Raw genomic sequence first — 8,515 nt, forward strand, 5'->3', positions numbered from 1 at the left:
GACATAGGTTGACATATATTCGGCGGGTTTTTAATAGTATTTTTTCTAGTTTATTATTTATAACACCTTTTCCCAAACTTACTATGTTAAAGAGGGTGTGAGACGCCATCTTGAATTTTCGAATAACACTGTATGTTTTTCGAGCTGAATAAATATGTTACATTGAATAAAAACACAAAAAATATATCCAGTTTGGCAGAAAAGTAACTTATCTTGCCTTTGATAACATTTATTTGTTATATATTTATTTTATATGTTATATATATAAGTTTTGGTTTCAGTTTCGATTCAAGCTAATGCATCCAAGTTATATGGATATATTTTTTATTTTTGAAATAATCTATAAAAATGGATAGCACATTAACTCTATAATAATACGAGGGGCGGGCAATAAGTAATGCCCCTGACCCACTTCCAGTTGTCTGATCTAGCTGAAATTTTGCATGTGCAATGATATATATCTCTACGGGTTATGTGGCAAATTACAGCTCTGAACTAATTGTGGTTTCCGTTTTACAGGTGTTTGAACTGAATCAGGTGTGAATGGAGCCTGTTGAATGTCAAGCAGTGATCCGGTTTTTGTATTTGAAAGGACGCACACCACAGGAGACTTTTGATGAAATGAAAGAAACATGGTGATAATGCCCCATCATATGACCTTGTCGCCCCCCCCCTCCTTCTGCCATTGATGAGGCATCTGCCTGTGAAGCTGAGGCTGCCATTTAAGATCGGCTCATTACTATTCGCCAAATAGCTCAAGACATCAAGATTAGTACAGAGTCTATGGAAACTATCATTCATGACCATTTGCTTATGCATAAGATGTCTGCCAGATGGATTCCCAGGTTGCTCACACCATTCCAGAAGCAAGAACGCGTCAAGTGCTCGAGGATGAATTTGGAGATATGCCAAGAAGATGAGTCAAAGTTTTTCAAAAGACTGATCACACAGAATGAAACCTGGGTCCATCACTATGATCCAGAGATCAAAGCCCAGTCAATGCAGTGGAAGCACTTGGACTCACCACCTCCAAAGAAGGCAAGGGTACAGCCGTCCGCTGGCAAGGTCATGCTCACAGTTTTCTGAGACCAGGACGGAGTAGCGATGACAGATTTCCTGGCAAATGGTACCACAATTACAGGAGCCTATTATGCTTCACTTTTGAAGAAATTAAGGGAAGGTATCAAAATCAAGAGGCGGGGCAAGATCAGAAAAGGTACCCTCCTCCTGAAAGACAATGCTCCGGTCCACAACTCGCATGTCGCCAGATCAGAAGCACAGGCGTGTGGTTATGAACTCCTTCCCCATCCTCCCTACTCTCCTGACCTTGCACTCTCTGACTTTCACCTCTTCCCAGCCATGAAGTTGTTTTTGAAAGGAAAGCGTTTTCCAGATGATGCAGCCTTGTTTTCTGAAATCACATCGTGGTTGGAGGACCAACTTGGGGTGTTCTACAAAAACGATCTCCAGAGCTGCATCAAACGATGGGAGAAATGCATAACTCTGGGTGGTTCCTATGTAGAGAAAGACTAATAACTGTGCCAAGTTTCGTTGCTCTACTGCTATGGGAAGTGGGTCAGGGGCATTACTTATTGCATCCACCTCGTATTTACGAAATCTGCAAGAATCAAATATCATATTTAAGTGTACTTTACGACCGGGCTACACCGGACGTCCCTGCTAGCTTAGATAAATACTTTTGCAGTTTTAACAAAAGAGCTACAATAATATCAGAGCGTCTCGATTTATACTGAATATCTATAGAATGCCAACATCAATATATTACATATGAATGAGTCCCCTGTGGAATTTCCACAGTTCCCGCTAGTTAAAATATAATTTATATTTATTTAAAAAAAAAAAACGCATGCAAAAATGGCCATTATTTATAACACAAGGCATTACATTGCTTAATATCTGGAAAGCTACTTGTTTACTGAAAATTAAAATACGATATTCGTTTTCAGCATACCCTTTAAATGTCGTAATTTGAAAGGTGATTATTAAGGTGGAAAATAAATAAAAATTTACCCACTACACCCACCCCCAATAAGCATTAAAAATATTCAAAATTCTGGTTTTGTTACGAAAAAAAATCTTTTTTGATTTGGTCCTGAAATTGCATTTGTCTGCCCTTGCTATGCACTCTCCTCATGTCCCAACTGAAAACCAAATAAACTTGTATTGACGCACAAGCACACAAGTGCCATATTTTTTTCCACCTAGTTTTTTAGCATATTCGTTTTTTGGGTGTAGGGAGGATATTAATCGACAATAGTATCGATTTTTTTTATATTTTTTGTAGAAATGGATTCTGAACTCTGGTGTGTATCAGGAAATGTAAAAATAATTTGCAGAAAACAATTTTTTATATATATTTCAAAGAATTTCAGTGCTTGTTAAGATAGAGTCAACAGATCAATTTTTTAAAAATATGTCGTTTAAAGCAAAAACAATATTACGCTCTTAATTGTCATATCGAAAATAGTAATATATCCAAAATTTACAAAAAGGTCATTAAATAGAAAGTTATTTATAGTTAAAAGAAATGTTTACGGAAAATTGGAGAAAATCATATTTTTCTCAGATGTTATAAAGTAGACGATAGAGAGTTCACACACAGGGGACATAACTCGAATTAATATTTTTGATTACTTGTTCATGGCGACCAACATTTAAGCCGTATAGCGATAGACTTTCTTTTTTTTTTTTAACTAAAAACACAATAGTAGTTGTTCTACTCAATGAATTTTCATAATTTTTGGATATATAGTCATATAGTGGGGTTTTGTATATCTATATATATGTGTCTTATATATATATATATATATATATATATGTGTGTGTGTGTGTGTGTGTATATATATGTATATATATGTGTCATATATATATATATGTATATATATGTGTCTTATATATATATATATATGTGTGTGTGTGTGCATATATATATGTATATATATGTGTCTTATATATATGTGTATATATATGCATATATATGTGTCTTATATATATATGTGTATATATATGTATATATATGTGTCATATATATATATGTGTGTATATATATGTGTCTTATATATATATATGTGTATATATATGTATATATATGTGTCTTATATATATATATATGTGTGTATATATATGTATATATATGTATATATATATATGTGTGTATATATATGTATATATATGTATATATATATATATGTGTGTATATATATGTATATATATATATATGTGTGTGTATATATATGTATATATATATATATATGTGTATATATATGTATATATATATATATGTGTGTGTATATATATGTGTCTTATATATATATATGTGTATATATATGTATATATATGTGTCTTATATATATATATATATATATATATATATATATATATATATATATATATATATGTCTGAATTTGTATATCGTCTAGTGGTATAATATATATTTCCCTTTTTTTTTAATTTAACTTCAGTAAGTTTTAAAAGAGATAAGGGTCTCCTTCCTGGAGCTAACATTTGATTCCGTTATGATTTAGATTTATATCCGAGGGCTCTTTTAAGAATAGATACTGTTCCCTTTATGGCTGCTATCTGTATTTCATTACAGCTTGGTCTTCCAGGGATCGCTTCTAAGTATTTATGAAGATTCTTTTTTATTAAGCCAGTTGCTCCTATCACAACCGGTATAATGTTTATTTCTTTATCAATTTGTGAGACTATAGAGAGTAATTTTTGGGTTGTAGTTGCCTCCAGTTTTTCTCTTGGTAGATCCGTTTTTTTTATTTGATCCTCGAATATTTTGTCCTTGCACCTACCCCATTTTTCAAATCTTGAGTATTTGAAGCAGTGAAAGATTTTTTTCTTTTCCACAATCGACCAATTCACTGTTTTATAATTGCGTTTTCTTGTGGTTATTGCTTGGTTTTTCTGGAGTCCAGGATCAGAATTTGTCTGGTCTGGTGGATTCTCCAGCGTAGTGTTGCTACCTGTAATAGTATCACTGAGAAAAGTTGCACTGTTATTTTCCACGTATGGCCCAGTGCATAGCTATGACGAGGGGACCTTTTTATCCTGGGCGTCGTCCTGTCAGTGTTTACTTTTTAAAATTTTCTTGTTCATATATGTTTTTTGGGAACACTTGGTAGGGGTTTACTTCGTGAAAGAAGCATCCTCATATTTGTATATGAATCCATGTCCCGTTGCAGAGACACTCTGAGATACACTAATAAACCCCTTTACAGAGAGACCGAAGATTGACGTGTACATCTACTTGATCATCTAAATATGAATGTGCCTATTGATCGTCTAGTGATTGTTCAAACAGGACATATAACAATTACAACATTAAGGGACAAAATCTGTGGGATTTTACATCAACCAATGGAGAAACATACCTGGTCCATTTCTCCCTACTTGGAGCCATTGCTGTCCATAACCATCTTTCACCCTCTGACTCTAACTGAATTTGCTCTGACTCCCAATTCTTGACTAACTGATATGTGTCTTTCAAGCTCTCTCATTGCATCATTAATTCCATGTGACCAAAGACATAGAATGATCTACCATTCGTCATGTATTTTGCTTATGTCCTAACGTTCTTTTCTATTAAAACATTTTAACATAAATAATTTTATCTTTAAATATTTATTTCCTATGATAACATTTTTTCTGACATTCTATTTTTACAAATATTAATAATGATCATAATAATTGTCGACCAGCAGACCTTTACTCTGTTTCAACATTTTCAAGGCAAACACAGATGCCACATATAGATTCAATGTGGTCACACTACCTGCCAATACCTGGTGCATGTTTTCCTGATATTATCAGTCGATTTTATTCAATATCATAAATTCCTATAATATTTCTGAGGAGAGTAACTCTCCCAAACAAGTCATTCTCCTCTCAATCTCCAATAATTCACCAGTGCAAATATTTTATAGTATTAACATATCGGCAACGACCACTATTATTTCAATTCCAATCTTCATGCTTTTATCGTTTCCACCTATTTTTTAAACTCCAACCCCCATTTTGTTTTTCTCCTACAGATCCCACTCCCATGTAGAGAATGAACTGCTTATTTTGGTTTTGATCAAATTGGAAAACTTAGAAAAGTTTGGGAGGACCTTACTAACCAATTTTTTTTTTTTTCTGGCCTTTCCGTTTTATTCCGATGAAATCCGTATATATAAATATGTTTACAAAAAATAAAATTTTCAATTTTCAACAAATTTGGGGATCTCTTTAAGTGGGATGACCCCCTTGAATAAATGCAGTATTGTAGTGAGTGAGATGATTCTAACTGAGAGTAGGATGGACATCATTATTGACCAAAGATGACCAATGACACACCCCTCCTCAAAATTCTCCACACTTTCGAAGGATATGGCCTAATTTCTATTAAATGTAAATTTTTATATATTTTGCAAATAATTCAAAGTGTATTACCTGTTCTGTTCTCATTTGGAGGAAGGAAAATCCTTCTTGATGGTGGAAGGAGAGACAGAGGTGGAGAAAAACGGATTGGGATAGAAATAAAGAGACAGAGATAGATAAAAACATAGAAAGATAGAAAGAGAAGTTTTAAAAGGAAGACATTTCACTATTTTAACATTTTTATTTTGTTGTTCATGTTCTCGGGCAACGCTGAGTAGCCATGCATGTTTATTATATAAAAAAGTCATTATTCTGTCCATGTGTCTTTCCGGTTAAAACAAAGAAACTACACAAGATACATATACAAACCTTGCATCATTTCAGTGTGACTCAGACAGGTTATGGTAAAGAAATAATATTTATTAACAAACATGAAAGTAGGTCAAACCGTCAGTCCGTTTCTTTCCTGCTTTTTCTTATTTTCTATTCTACTGAACGAGTTATCCACAACAGAAGAGTAGACAGAGAAAGAGAAAGAAAGAGAGAAGTTTTGGTGCTTATGCAGATTGACACTTATGACAATAAACAAAAATGATGAAAAATTTTTATCAAGTACCTACTTGTCACGGAATGAAGATGGCATATTCCAAAAACCACAAAAATTGATAAAGTATTTTTTTTTTTAAATCAAATTTGTCGTTTTTTACCAATAAATGAAGGCCAAAGCCATTTCAATATTCTTCAAATTTTGTTTTGAACTTATATAAATTATTTATATAAATTATATTTAACTTATATAAATTATATTTAACTTATATAAATTATATTTAACTTATATAAATTATATTTTACTTATATAAATTATATTTAACTTATATAAATTATATTTAACTTATATAAATTATATTTAACTTATATAAATTATATCTAACTTATATAAATTATATTTAACTTATATAAATTATATTTAACTTATATAAATTATATTTAACTTATATAAATTATATTTAACTTATATAAATTATATCTAGCTTATATAAATTATATTTAACTTATATAAATTATATTTAACTTATATAAATTATATTTAACTTATATAAATTATATTTAACTTATATAAATTATATTTAACTTATATAAATTATATTTAACTTATATAAATGGCTCTTCTAAAAAAAGTATTTTCATAATATTTAAATTTTATCATCTGTAAAATAAAAAAATACACGATATGCTAAGAAATTATCATTTGATTTGAAATCTTATGTTTCGATTGTTTCTCTGACATTTCCCCCCAAAACAAAACTGAAATGAAAGTAAGTTGTCTGCCCTTTATTCTACTATGTCCACTACTTTTTCCCCCTCATCGACATGGAGTAAAATTTGATTTTCTTGAATAAAAAAATTACTATTTGATCAAATTATATGATTTTTGGAATATTTTATCTTCATCCCATGAGTGGTACGTACATCATACAGACTTTTCAGTATTTTTTTTATTTTTAATTGCTACTGTACAAGATGCCTTCAATAAATTTCTAGACTTTTTTCGTATGGCCACTTTTAATAATAGTATACACATGAAACTTTACTCCCCTTCAAAGTAATCTCCTCCGGCTGCAATGCACTTTTTGTACCATTCCAACAACTCCTGTAAGTCCCTTGTGTGAGCGTGTCAGTGACTCTCATCACAGCCTCTTTCATCTCCTCAATTGTCTCATAACAACAGCCTCTGAGGTTTTCTTGAGCTTAGGGAATAACCAAAAGTCACAGGGAGCAAGGTCTGGACTATAGGGAGAGTGAGGAATTGTCTTGATTCCCATCTTGTTGTCATGACAACGTCTTTCTTTCTGATCTTGATGCCCATCTTGGTCAAATAGTCTGTGGCAAGGATGGAGTTGTGAACTGCTGCATCTTTAGTTTCTTCTGATTAATTGTGTGTACAGTTCCCACACTGACATCAAACTGTGCACTTATATGTCTCTATAGACACACGACGATCCTTATGCATGAAATTCAATATTTGGCCAATCAACTCTGACTTCTTTACTCTTACCACACCTCTCATCATCCCTCACAAACTTCCTGCCTTCCTTAAATTTCTTATGCCACTCAAAAACTGATGTTCGATTCATGCAAGATGGTCCCAAAGCAGTCTGAAGTGTTCAGTACGTTTCTGTGGCATTCTTTTCCAAGTTTAAAATTGCATAACATTCTTCTAAAGTGCCTTCACGCCTAGATTGCATTTTTTAAATTCACCAGCTGTGACAATCAGGCTTTAGTAGGGTGTATTCCAATTCCTGTTGTACTGTTCATTTGAACCTGAAATCATAAAAAATGGTCAGCCATCTCATAAGATGTATAGCAACAACATACTTAATTTTTGAGAGTCTACGACAGTTTTGAATGTTTATACAAAAAAGTCTGGAAACTTATTGAAGGTACCTTGTAAGAGGCAAGTTTTAAAAGAAAGATATTACACTTTTTAACAACGCCAGGTAACCATTCTAGTAAAAAAAAAAAAAAAATAGAGGAAACACAAAAACACAAATTTTATTATTCTTATTCTTTATTCAAAAATATGTTCTTACTGTAAAGTATGTTATACTTCTTTTTTATCCAAAAGTAAATTCATTTATGAATTTAACTTTTTTTTTAATTTAAAAAATCTCATTTTTTTTTGAAATTATATCTTCTGATTATTTTCCTTAATAGTGATATTATTTGTATTTCTGCTCTGTGGATATCAACGGTGTAGACAAATTTGATATCAACATTGCAGATATGTCAATATCAACATTGTGAACATGTTGGCATAAACGTTGTGGTTGTATCGATATCAGTATTGCAGACAAATCTGATATCAATATTGTGGATAAGTTGATATCAACGTTGCAGATATGTTGATATAACATGGAGGATAAATCTAATATCGACCTCATGAATATGTTGATATCAATATTGCGGATATAATGAAATTGTAGTGTGATATCAATGTTGCAGACAAGTATGATATCAATGTTGCAGACAAGTATGATATCAACGTTGCAGACAAATCTGAAAGAAAGTCAAATAATAATCTCTTCTCTTAGAATCTCAGCCAAATAGCTTTCTTTTTTTCTT

Source organism: Euprymna scolopes, chromosome 26 (genome assembly GCF_053919585.1).
Source record: "Euprymna scolopes isolate OS-2025 chromosome 26, ASM5391958v1, whole genome shotgun sequence".
Taxonomy (NCBI): domain Eukaryota; kingdom Metazoa; phylum Mollusca; class Cephalopoda; order Sepiida; family Sepiolidae; genus Euprymna; species Euprymna scolopes.